The sequence below is a fragment of the Somniosus microcephalus genome, chromosome 20 (assembly GCF_052327205.1).
Source record: "Somniosus microcephalus isolate GS21.2 chromosome 20, FLI_Smic_1.0, whole genome shotgun sequence".
Classification (NCBI taxonomy): domain Eukaryota; kingdom Metazoa; phylum Chordata; class Chondrichthyes; order Squaliformes; family Somniosidae; genus Somniosus; species Somniosus microcephalus.
Genome location: NC_141006.1, coordinates 55,555,213 through 55,569,295, shown reverse-complemented (window position 1 = coordinate 55,569,295; position 14,083 = coordinate 55,555,213).

Sequence of the window (14,083 nt, the reverse complement as noted above, 5' to 3'; positions counted from 1 at the left end):
CAGCTGAAGGCAGCGGTACTCAGCGTGGATCAAATGACTTCGGGTACAACAAAATGTTATCGTTGTGGGAAGACAACACACGACCAGAACCAATGCTGGTTTAAAAACCAGGAATGTAGAAAATGTGGCAAGCTTGGTCACATAGCTAAAGTATGCCGGTCAGGAAAGAAGACCAACAACAGAAAAAAGTCACCGCAGGAAAAGTACAGCAAGGTACACAAGGTGGCTGAGAAGAGTTCAGATGAACAGAATTCAGATTCAGACCCGAACGGCCAGGAACTGGGTAGTTTGAGAATTTACAATGTGAGTAAGGAAGCTGACCTACAAACTATCTGGGTCACACTAAAAGTAGCCGGAGTCCAAGTGAAAATGGAATTGGACACAGGATCAGCCCTATCAGTCATAAATCGAAGGGATTACAACCGGCTATTCTCACGTATACCCTTGAGAGATACCAAGATCGTATTGCAGACATACACGGGGCATAAAGTATATCCCATGGGAAAGATACAAGTCAAGGTGAGAGACGGGGCAAAGAACACCAAGGAATGGACTTATATGTACTACCTGAGGGAGGTCCACCACTTCTGGGACGGGAGTGGATCAGGGAAATAAACATGGAATGGCACTACCTAAAAGCAATAACGAGTGAGAACTCGGTGAAGACAATCAGCTCAGACTCTGAAACGGATGACGACAAGACCAGCCCAGGTGCGAAAGACAAGTCTAAAATGGACTTGCTGACTAAGGTTGGAAAAACGAAGGAGTGCATAAATACTGATGCTTCAAAGGAGAACAAAGTTTCAGAACAGAATTCCACTGAACAACAACAACATAGTTTGGCAGAGAATTCTGAGTCTGTCTAGTTTACAGACATGCACAAGTCTGAGGAACACCGGGCGCGAACTCAACTCCATTTCAAATTACAACAGCAATTAGAACAATTGAGTTGCCGTCTCGAGCAAGAGATAAAAGCAATGAAAACGTTCTTTGACACAGAGTGGGAGAATCTGGAAAGACAACAGAAACAGCTGAGGGAGAAAAGGGAGCAGGAGCACACAAACCGTCTGTGCAAGGAGGCCAAACGAATCAAAGCTGATTCGGTTTCTGAAGGTGCGTGCTCTAATCTGGTGGAGCAAGATGTTCAGCAACTGAAGGCGCTTGCTAGCAGATTGCAGGCAGAAAAGGCTGAGTTGGTCGCCATGAATTCCGAGCTCCTACTGAAGTTGGGTGCAGCATCACCGGACGATTCATTTGTGGAAATTCGAATGGTGGAGGCTGCGGATGATGGCGAAGTAGAAACAGCAAAGGAGCCCCAGGGCAAGGTTATAAACAGCCCTGCAGCTACTGGGAAACGGATGAGGTCAGAAGAGTCAACGGTCAGCCAACTCCTTCATATGCTGAGGGACAAGACTCTGAAATGGGAACAATTTGGACATGAGTCTAAATCTTCAAAGGAGAGGGGTTTGGAGCTCCCAAAAGTTATTGGAATGGCTGAGGTTGCAACACAGACTGAGAAGATGGCAGCAGAGCAAACTTGGATGCCAAAAGTACGCTGATTCACGTCAATGTTGAACAACAGAATGCTGAAACAGCTGCTCCAGTAGAGGGATTGAATAATACAATCAATCAATCTCCCAATGAAGTTGAAGTATTGAAATCACGAATGAGGTCAGTAGTAAAAGACTTGCAGGAAGCCCAGAAAAAGCTGGATGAAACTGAACGCATGAAGAAGTCTCTTCAGGAAAGATGTCTGGATTTGGAACAAAAGCTGGCTAACGTCCAGCTGGGTATGGAGGAAATAGAAGACCCTCTCGCTGGCCTAGCTCAGGACGACACCGAATATTACCATGACCTGTTGGACGACACCGAATATTACGATGACCTGCTCTGCCCAGCTTGTGATGGAAACTCCCAAAGTGCAGAAACCATGAAGAATCACCTAAAGTCTAAGGAACATCGGGAGATGGTGGCGCTACTACGGAAAAAGGAGGACGAGAAGGAGGAACGGTGCATGCAGCTGGCAGCTGACAGTGGAACCCAGAGAGTCTCCAAGAAGCAGAAAAGGAAAAGACGAAGCAGAAGATGATGACCATCTGAACCATTATCACCTCTACCAGGTCACGCACATGGTCTCTCCGTACGGAGCCAAATCAGTTTGGAAGTAGAAAAACTTCCCAAGGTACTCAAGCTTTTAGAAGTCAACAATGCTGGTTCAGAAGTGACGGAAGTTCAAGCTGTTAAGTCCAGTGAAGGACTATTGGATGAGTCACTCCAGCAACGTGAACCGACTACACCGAGACTGAATCTGTGAACTGTTTTCCGCAGAGACTGAATCTGTGAACTGTTTCCCGCAGAGACTGAATCTGTGAACTGTTTCCGCAGAGACTACATCTGTGAACTGTTTTTACATGAAGTTGGATATATGTTATGTTTAATGGGGAATAAGTATGTTGTAAGCTAAAAAGGGAGGATTGTAGTGTATGTAACCGTTCTACCTTTAAGAGAACTATTGTATGTAACCGTCCACCTTTAAGAGAACTATTTTAGGTGTTGCACTACTTTATCTTGGCTGCTGTATACTGTAATACCGGGAGTGACCACACCGGTATATAAGTGCTGTGTAAGGATTTATTGGGCAGATTCGCCCTGACCTTCGAATAGTAAAGTCCTGTTAGAGTTACTCTTGTAGTCTGTGTATTAATTCACCATATAACCCACAGACTTTACAGCCATATCACAGCGCAAAGCTGAAATGATAGACAACACAAAATCATCCAAAGCCAATTAATAAATTGATGAATAATCAGTGAACACCTATTTACAACAACAATATTAGCTATTCACCCTTGTGAAATCCCTTAGTGCCCCTCGTTACTGTGCCTTTGCCTACTCTAGTGCTCCTACAAAATGTTGGTCCAGTGGCTGCAGCACGGCGGGTGGAAGGCTGCTGAGAGTCCGTGCGTGAGACTTCAGATGGCCTTGCAGGATGCCCTCGACCAGCTCTGGGCCTGGAAGGCCCGGCTTTAGACTGCACCACCTCAGCATAGGCGGCAGCAGTCTGGCATGGCTGGATGACAAGCAACACCAAGGGCAATGGTGGAGTGCCAGTGGTGGGAGCAGGAATGCTGTCATCCTGAGAGCAGGCAGCAGCTTCCTGCTCCACTGACCCACTGCCACACCCACGGGGCAGCACCTCAGCATCACTACCAATCTGCTGGAGCACAGATTGCTGGCTTGCTGCAACACCATGAAAGCCCCGGTGTAGTGGTCAACCCAGCCATGATGGCAGCAGTCAGAGCTTGCGAGGCATCAAGCTGAGACTGCATGAGAGCAGTCTGAGAATCGATGGCACCAAGCATGGACTGCATTACAGCATTAAGGCGTTGTGTGGCTTCCGCCTGTGGTGCAATGGAAGCTGCGACATTGCCCATCACACGCGGCATGAGGTCTGGGTCGCCACGGTCTCTCTGGGAGTCCACCATCCTTTGCAGACTGGAAATGATGGGCTCCATGGTGTGCGCAGAGCTCTGTGCAATGTTGAAGGCGGACTCCTCACGCACCTTGTCATTGCCGAGAGGGTCGCAGGCACCCTTGCCATTGCACCTATCATCTCCGTGTGCATGCCCATCACCCTTCTTCAAAAGGCCTCCCCATCGAGGGCCTCATCTGAGTCCTGTGCAGCAGAACTCGTCCTCAGGGGAGCTAACTCCCAAGCTACCCTTTCCCCCTGGCCTTGCTGCAGCTCGCTCGACCCTGGTGCATCACCCTGTGCAGATCCCACTACTATACTAGCCTCTAAAGAACACGTAGTGCCAGTATCTGAGCTGCTGCCTGCGGGTGAGACATGCAGTGACGCGGTGTGTTCTTCCTTCTCCTCTTCCGCCTCACTCTCTATGGTATCCTCAGGGACAGGCTGCTCCGCTGCTTGCTCATTATCTGAAAGCATAAAGGCACAAGAGTCGGGTTAAGGTGAGGGGAGGGCGGCAGGAAGGGAGAAATGCATGCATTCAGCATGATTAGCTGGAAAGTGGGAAAGGCTTGTGGGGTGAGGGGGAAGTGGGATGTGAGAAGAAGGAGTAGGGATGAACATACCGTTGTTGTCCCAAAGGGGGTCAACGTCGCCAGTGGGCACAGCGCCCACCACTTGGCGTGCAATGATTTGCAGCACTCATTCCTCCAGCTCAGAAAGTGGTTGGGAGTCAGGTTGTCCCCCGTCTGTGCGCTCCTGCTCCCTCCTGTTGTGAGCCACCTTTGCCTGCAAGAGAAAGGAAAGTGTGTGAGTGAGTGTGGAGCAATGTGTTTGGGAGATGTGCCTGCCATAGTTGAATAGCTGTGATTGTGTGCAAAGTGTGAGATATGGGTGTGAGTGTTGGTATGTCGAGATTGTTGGTGGGTAAGTTCTGGGGGTCTGGTGCTTTGGGCAGTGTGTGCAGACTGAGGTTCAGATGGTGGTATGAAGCATTTGTTGAGGCATTGACTCACCCTGACCACCCAAGTGAGGTCGTTAAATTTCTTCCTGCACTGTGTGTGGGTCCTGGGGACCACAGTGCTGCCTGAGACGTGCTGGGCTACCTCCACATGCCACGGAAGACTTGCGCCGAGGGCCTCCTGCCACTTGCCGTGTACAGCACTGCCCTCCGTCTCTCCACAGCGAAGACCAATGCCTCCAGTGCCTGGTCGCAGAATCTGCGAGCTCTCCGCCTGGGCCATTGATCTGCCATAATGACACCTCCTTCAGTGGTTCGGTTTCTTCTCCTTGGCCTTCTGCTGCATGCTGAGACCACTACAGAACCAGCAATGCTGAGAATTAGGTTCTGCAGCATGATTGAACCTCCCCTTTAAGAACTGGAAAGAGCCTGTGGCAATGATGACTAGCGATTAGACTGCATCTGAAATTGCTTAGCACTTTGAGTCTAACACCACTGAGCTAGCTCATTAGCGCTTGATTTAGCGCTCCAGTCCTTTCTTTGAGTGCTAACACTTAATTTAACGTGCAGCGGGATTCATTAGTGCCTGGCGCTAAATCTCAAACTTTTTAGAAGTTAGCGCCCACTCCTGGGCTATAATGAATTTCTCCCCCTTAAGGTTTTTAATAGAGAACATGTTCTGAGGCCCCAGTTTATATGATTCACAGTGCCACCCATACAATAGATACCCACAAGCAGATTTTCCTCTTCACTTATACTGATAAACTGGCCTCTTGCGCATCCCAGATTTTAATCGCTCCACCATTGGCGGCCGTGCCTTCAGCTGCCAAGGCCCTAAGCTCTGCAATCCTCTCACTAAACCTCTCTGCCTCTCTCTCTCTCTCCTCCTTTAAGACACTCATTAAAACCTACCTCTTTGACCAAGCTCTTGGTCACCTGTCCCAAGATCTCTTTATGTGGCTCAGTGTCAAATTTTGTCTGACAACACTCCCGTGAAGCACCTTGGGACGTTTTACTACGTTAAGGGCGCTGTATAAATGCAAGTTGTTGTTGTTAACCTGGGCATCTGGGGGATCCGTCCCGTTAGCCTCTCACCCCCTTTTCTGGGATTTCCCTCCACAGAGATGCCTACCCAAATATGGGGCAGGTGTATTACAGCAATGCACAGACAATGGGATGACACATTAAACCAAAGTCCTGCCTGTCCTCTCAGGTGGATGCAAAGAATCCCTTTGGTACTACAGTATTTCGAAGAAGAGCAGGGGCGTTCTCCCCGGTGTCCTGGTCCAATATTTATCCCTCAACCAAAACCTAAAAAAACAGATTATCTGGTCATTATCACATTACTGTTTGTGGGAGCTTGCTGTGCACCATTTGGTTTCCTACATAACAATAGTGACTACACCTCAAAAGTATTTCATTAGCTTTGGGCCATCCTGAGGTTTTGAAAGGCCCAATATAAATGCAAGTTCCTTTGTACCTAGCATCTGTCCTACTCTTGTAGACACAGTGAGAATATGACTGGTCCAGTTAAGCTTCGGGTCCCCTAGGATGTTGATTGTGAGGAACTTAGCAGTGATGATGCCACTGAAGGTCAGGTATAGATGGTTGGCCATTTAAATATGTATCTTATGTCCTCAGGACATCCCAAAGCACATCACAGTCGATGAATTATTTTGAAGTGCCATCACTGTAGCTACATTGGCAAGCATAGCAGCCAATTATGCACAAAGCGATTTCTGAAAAACAGCACTAATAAATGACCAGTTAATCTATTATTGATGGTGTAGGCTGGGGAGGAATGCTGGCCTGTGCACTAGGAGAACTGCCCGCTCTCTTCACTGAGTGACACGGGATCTTTAACACCTGCTAAGCCAACTGGGCCTCAGTTTAGCATCTGATCAGAAAGACGGCAGTACTGCACTAACTCGGCACTGCACTAACTCAGTACTGTACTGTAAGGTGTCAGTCTAGATTACATGCTCAAGGCCTGGTAGTGGAGCTTGAACCCACATTTTTCTGATTCTGTGTTAAGAAGAAGCCAAACTGATATGCACATCAGTGTCTTGGCTAGAAAGGGTGTTTGGAGCCCCAGGCAACAATGTTGGAAGAAATGATGGGAAAGGATTTGCATCTAATGCAATTGCTTGGAGAAGGGTAGTGAATAAATGGGGTTGATGGAAGAGCAATTAAAGGTGTCAGGAAGGCAATGGTCCTTCTGGGGAAAAGAGAGAGAGAGACACACACACAGAAACTCATATCCTGCAACACATACCCAAGTTCTGACGAAAGGTCAACGACCTGAAACGTTAACTCTGTTTTTCTCTTCATAGATGCTGCCTGGCCTGCTGAGTATTTCCAGCATTTTCTGTTTTTATTTCCCAACTCATAGATTGAACAGTTACTGACAGGACATGGTTAAAAGTGAACATATGTTTGTCTCACTTACATATTTATAGAATCTTACAGCACAGAAGGAGGTCAGTCGGCCCATTGTGCCTGTGCCAGCTCTTTGAAAGATCTATCCAATTAGTACCAATCCACTTGCTCTTTCCCCATAGCCCTGCTTTTCCTTCCCTTTTCAAGTATATATCCAATTCCCTTTTGAAAGTTACCATTGTCTTCTTTGTTACTTCTTTGTCTCTAAGACTGAGACCATCCATTCAGCTGCGTCTGCCACTTCCCTTCCTTCCCCTAGCCCACTGGGCCAAACTTCCTCTAAGGTTCCCCCCTGCCCTAGCCCTGAACTCACATCTTTCTCCAGTTTCTCTCCGATCTCCCCTCATGACCTCTCCGTGCTCATCTTGTCTATGAGACCCACTTCCTGCTCCCTCGACCCTATTCCCACCAAACTGCTGACCACCCAACTTCCTTTTCTGGCTCCCATGTTAGCTGATATTGTTAACGGTTCTCTTTCCTCAGGTACTGTCCCCCTCTCCCTCAAATCTGCCATCATCAACTCTCCTCAAAAAACTAACCATTGACCCCCTCTGTCCTTGCAAACTACCACCCCATCTCCAACCTCCCTTTCCTCTCCAAAGTCCTTGAATGTGTTGTTGCCTCCCAAATCCGTGCCTATCTTTCCTGCAACTCCATGTTTGAATCCCTCCAATCATGTTTCTGCCCTTGCCACAGTAACGAAACGGCTCTCATCAAAGTCACAAATGACATCCTTTGTGACTGTGACAAAGGTAAACTATCCCTCCTGGTCATTCTTGACTTGTCTGCAGCCTTTGACATGGTTGACTACTCCATCCTTCTCTAATGCCTCTCCACCATCGTCCAGCTGGGTGGGACTGCGTCGCCTGGTTCCATTCTTATCTATCTTATCGTAACCAGAGAATCACCTGCAACGGCTTCTCTTCCCGCTCCCGCATCGTTACCTCTGGTGTCCCCCAAGGATCTATCCTTGGCCCCCTCCTATTTCTCATCTACATGTTGCCCCTTGGTGACATCATCCGAAAACACAGCATCAGTTTCCACATGTACGCTGACGACACCCAGCTCTACCTCACTACCTCTTCTCTCGAGCCCTCCACGGTGTCTAAATTGTCAGACCGCTTGTCCGACATACAGTTCTGGATGAGCAGAAATTTTCACCAATTAAATATTGGGAAGACAGAAGCCATTGTTTTTGGTCCCCACCACAAAATCCGTTCCCTAGCCACTGACTCCATCCCTCTCCTTTAAATCTGTCTGAGGCTGAACCACACTCTTCGCAACCTTGGTGTCATATCTGACCCTGAAATGAGCTTCCTACCACACATCCACAGCATAACTAAGACAGCCTATTTCCACCTCCGTAACATCGCCCATCTCCACCCTTGCCTCAGCTCATCCGCTGCTGAAACCCTCATCCATGCCTTTGTTACCTCCAGACTTGACTATTCCAATGCACTCCTGGCTGGCCTCCCACATTCTATCCTAAGTAAACTTGAGGTCATCCAAAACCTGGCTGCCCGCGTCCCAACTCACACCAAGCCCCGTTCACCCATCACCCCTGTGCTTGCTGACCTACATTGGCTCCCAGTTAAGCAACGCCTCGATTTCAAAATTCTCACCTTTGTTTTCAAATCCCTCCATGGCCTCGCCCCTCCCTATCTCTGTAATCTCTTTCAGCCCCACAACCCACCGAGATTCTCTAATTCTGCCCTCTTGAGCATCACTGATTATAATCGCTCAACCATTGGTGGCCATGCCTTCTGTTTCCTAGGCCCTAGGCTCTGGAATTCCCTGCCTAAACCTCTTCGCCTCTGTACCTCTCTTTCCTTCTTTAAGACGCTCCTTAAAACCTACCTCTTTGACCAAGTTTTTGGTCACTTGCCCTAATTTATCCTTATGTGGCACAGTGTCAATTTTTTTGTCTTATAATATTCCTGTGAAGCACCTTGGGATGTTTCACTATGTTAAAGGTGCTATGTAAATACAAGTTGTTGTTGTTGTTATTGAATCTGCTTCCACCTTTCAGGCAGTACATTCCAGATCAAAACAACTCACTGCGTAATAAAAATGGCTCTTCATCTCCCCTCTGGTTCTTTTGCTAATCACCTTGTTGATGTTTTGAGATTCCAGTTGAAGAATAACAAGGTGTCTTGCTTTCTATCCGTTAAATACTCTTGTAATTCTATGTAATCCCATTGCTGTCTCCTAACTGTGAGCAAAATACATGCTCCACTTACCTACGTAACACTTCAAAGTAACTCATTGTATGGGAAACGCTTCAGTACGTTTGAGAGGTGTAATCTGGTCCAATATAAATGCAAGTCTTGCATCCCTAACGTTGTTGGAAAAATATCCTCGCAGCAGATATTAAAACTATTTTGTGTCTGACCTGTCACCAGACACCAGATGTTCAACTGCCAGACTCTGTTGACAAGTGTGAAATGTCAATGGGACCCAGTGGGTGGGAAAGTTCAAGAACTTTGTTATAGATCCTGATTCCAAGCAGGTTCTGCCATCTCCAAATGATGCACTGCCCAATGGCTGGATTGCAAACAACAACAACTGGCATTTATATAGTACCTTTAACGTAGTAAAACATCCCAAAGGCGCTCCACCATAGTGTTAGCAAACAAAATTTGACACCGAGCCACAGAAGGAGCTATTAGGACAGGTGAGGGTCACAGAGGTAGGTTTTAAGAAGCATTTTAAAGGAGGAGGGAGAGGTGGAGATGCAGAGAGGTTTAGGGGGGAATTCTAGAGCTTAGGGCTTGGGCAGGTGAAGGCACAGCCACCAATGGTGGAGCGATGAAAATCTGGGATATGCAAGAGGCCAGAATTGGAGGAGCATAGAGAGGGTTGTAGCACTCTGGAGGAGGTTACAGAAATAGGGACGGGCGAGGCCATGGAGTGATTTGAAAACAAGGATGAGAATTTTAAAATCGAGGTGTTGACGGACCCAGAGGTCAGCCAAACGCGGTGAAGATAACCAAAGGGTTGTAGAAGAACCATTGAGATCCTTCCTTAGCCCCGCTTGACTCTGATTAAAGAAAAAGAAAAAAGAGAGACAGGGTAAGGAGGTGACAGATGCCAATTGCAGCTTTGAAACAGGTTTGTGATTCTAGCTCAAGTTGAAGCCTGGGATGTGAGGCTCACACCTGTTGAATATCAACAGATATGTGTTGAAAATGAACATGAGTCTGTTGTAAATAAGAGGCCTCCTTGTATAAGTGACCTACTTGTCAATTTCAGTGAGGCAACTAACCAATAATCCATGTACAGGAGCAGAATTAGGAGGGTCACTGTAATAAATGGAAATAGATTTTATCAAGCGCAATCAATAGAGTGATCCTTCCTGACCCAGTCACAAGTAAAACATTACTTTTATCCAAGCAGACATCTTAAGATGTGCTTCCCCGTGACTGGGTTTTACACACACTGTCCTAGTGAGGAGTACAGACCAGGACAATTCCAGCGCTTATCACTGACCTGTGCTGAGTTAGCTCATCTCAGATGGGGAGCAGTTGTGAGTGTGTGTCAGTGTTTGTGTGAGTGCGTGTGTGAGCGAGTGAGTGTGAGCGTTTGTGTGTGTGAGTGTGCGTGTGTGTATGTTGGGTGAGGACTGGACAAGGTGTGCATGCAATACTCCAACTGTCGAACAGCCCGCCGACGCGACACACATTACCAGTGGTCACTTGGCCAGTGTGCTGAGGGGTGTTGACTGGCAAGTGTTGTGACAAAAATGGCGCACGGTAATGGGAATGGTTCCTTCCCCTCTAAAGAAAAATTGTTCTGTTAAACATTTTCAAAGGAGACTGCACCTTTAAATATTGAAGCGTGGAATGGTCCGAGGTCACTGGGAATGGTAAGATATGTGTGGCCTTGAGAGACCGGAGAGCAGCTCTCCCCTTATCAATACTGCCTGCACCTTGCGCTCTCCACAGGAGTCATTTCCTGTTTGTTATGCTAGCCTTGTAGATATCATCGCATGAAAATGAGAATTAAAAAATAAACAGGAAAAGAGCATGTGGGTTATAATTAGCGAGTCGAGAGATGTGAGAGTTTAGTCTCTGTAATTTCAGCTCTACATATCCCGTTTTAAAGCTTCCGCAGTGATTGTGACATTGATATGTTGATGGGGTTAGATGTAGAATGGTGGGAGGAGGCTCGTGTGGAGCATAAACACCAACATGGAGCTGTTGGGTCGAATGGCCTGTTTCTGTGCTGTAAATACTTTGAAATAAGCAATATTAATTGGGATCTGTCAACAAATTCTGTTTCTAAAAACCCTCATTTATCAACATCCCCTCCCAACAAACAAGCTTTGGCCCCATTCTAGGCAAGTTGACATGGTGATAAATTTGATATGTTGCTTCCCCCCACCTCTCAAATTAGACTAATTATTTTGTTGAAACAGTTTGTCAATGTTGGCATCTGATCGACTGGTTGACTCAGTCTTTGTAGCCACTTATAATCTGAAATTGTTGAACTCTATGTTGAGTCCAGAAGGCTACAAAGTGCCTAATCAAAAGATGAGCTGCTGTTCCTCGGTGCTATTCTAACTGCAGCTGAATCAATGATTTGTACAATCAAAGCATCACCTTTTGGTTCTTGTACTCTAAGCTCCATTTATAAAAACTAGGATCCCGTATTGCTACAGCTTTAACAACTTATCCTCCCACTTTTAAAGATTTGTTTAGAGAGAGAGGGAGGGAGAAAGATTTACTATATATTTAGTATTCTCCTTATTCTTCCTCCCAGAATTTATCACCTTACTTTTCTCCACATTAAATTTCATTTCACATCTACCTACCCATTCTCCTAACCTGTCTATGTCCTCCTGAACTCATTTACAATCAGCTTCATAACTAACCACATTCCTAATTTTTGTGTTGTCCCAAGTACAGATCATTTATATATATTGTGAAGAGCAATGGTCCCAACACGAACCCCTGGCGGACTGTTGACATCCTTCCAGTTCAGAAAGCATCCCTAACCACTGCTATCTTCAAAAATGAAATGGCCAGATTCCTATTGTGAGAGAAGCAGAATAAGGTGAAAAGTTTGGAAGTAGACCCTGGATATGGGCCTTGATATGTTGAATCGTGTCTTCTTCCTATTTCATTATTTTGCCATCTTGGACTTTCGTGGCACTTTGTGCTAATACAAGACAGTAGGTGCACAAAAATGCACAACCATTCATCTTTTAAAAATAATTATTCTCAGGGTATGGGCATTGCTGGCAAGGCCAGCATTTACTGCCTTCTTCTTGGCCCGCTGCAGTCCATGTAGTGATTGTGCTGCCAGAGTGGTGTTAGGTGGGAGTTCCAGGATATTGGCCCAGCAACGATGAAGGAATAGCACCTCCAACAGTGCTGCACTTCCTCAGTACTGCCCTGAAGTGGGACCCTAGCTTATGTGCTCAAGTCTCATGAATGAACATAAGAACATAAGAAATAGGAGCAGGAGTAGGCCATTCGGCCCTTTGAGCCTGCTCCGCCATTTAATAAGATCATGGCTGATCTATCTCAACTCCATTTTCCTGCGCTATCCCCATATCCCTTGATTCCCTTAATATCCAAAAATCTATCGACCTCTGCCTTGAACATACTCAATGACTGAGCCTCCACAGCCCTCTGGGGTAGAAAATTCCAAAGATTCACCACCCTCTGAGTGAAGAAATTTCTCCTCATCTCAGTCCTAAATGGCCGACCCCTTATTCTGAGACTGTGGCCCCTGGTTCTAGACTCCCCAGCCAGAGGAAACATCCTCCCTGCATCTACCCTGTCAAGCCCTGTAAGAATTTTGTATGTTTCAATGAGATCACCTCTCATTCTTCTAAACTCTAGAGAATATAGGCCTAGTCTACTCAATCTCTCCTCATAGGACAATCCCCCCATCCCAGGAACCAGTCTGGTGAACCTTCGTTGCACTCTCTCTATGGCAAGTATATCCTTCCTTAAGTAAGGAGACCAAAACTGTACACAATACTCCAGGTGTGGTCTCACCAGGGCCCTATATGATTGCAGTAAGACGTCTTTACTCCTATACTCAAATCCTTTTGTAATAAAGGCTAACATACCATTTGCTTTCCTAATTGCTTGCTGTACCTGCATATTAACTTTCAGCGATTTGTGTACAAGGACACCCAGGTCCCTCTGAACACCAACATTTCCTAATCTCTCGCTGTTTAAAAAATACTCTGCTTTTCTATTTTTCCTACCAAAGTGGATAACTCCACCTAGCTTTGTATCATCAGCAAATTTAGATATATTACATTTGGTCCCCTCATTCAAATCATTGATATAGATTGTAAATAGCTGAGGCCCAAACACTGATTCTTGTGGTGCCCTGCTAGTTACAGCCTGCCAACCTGAAAAGGACCCGTTTATTCCTACTCTCTGTTTTCTGTTCGGTTAACCAATCCTAATGTGGCTTGAACCCACAACCTTCGGACTTTGAGGCGAGAGTGCTACCCACTTTTTAAAAAATATTATACTTTATTGAACATTAAGAACATTTACAACATCGTGATCATTACATTGTATGATACAAATCAATTCCACCGCTCTGCACAGCCATTCCACCACCACATTTTAACATCAAAATCTGAAGTTTAATTTGTCACCTGTAACATATATTAATCGATTGTACTTTAAAAATTGGTTGTAAAATACTGTCCTTAAATTCCTTTCTGAATAAAACATCCACAGAGCCTTATAATGATCTTTTAGCTTATATTTAAAATACTCTTTTAAATTGATTCTCCTCCCCTTAAAAAACAGAGCATTCCTTCTTTGCACAATCACGAATCTAGCCAAACTGAACATTAAATTAATTGCTGCTCCGCTAGACTCTGGCAAACTCTCCTGCAATCCCCATCTCAAAATTGAGTCCCACGGGATTCCCATTCTCGCTCTTCGGTCCCCACCCAGCAAAAAAGCTTCACACAACTGTCGAACATAGTACTTAAAGTCATTTAACTGCGGACATAACACCAGTAAATGGGACAGAGTCTCCTACTGTGTCCCACACATTGGGCAAGTTGCCGCCTCCACTCGTCCAATCTTGCACAAGACCATCATGGTAAAAATCCGGTTATGAGGCAATTCGAAATCCAGTTCAATCCATTCTGGGCATTTAAAATTCGCCCACACTCCCTTCCAAATCCTGTTGAAGTCCAGCTGTGGGTATATACTCTGCCAAAACTCCTG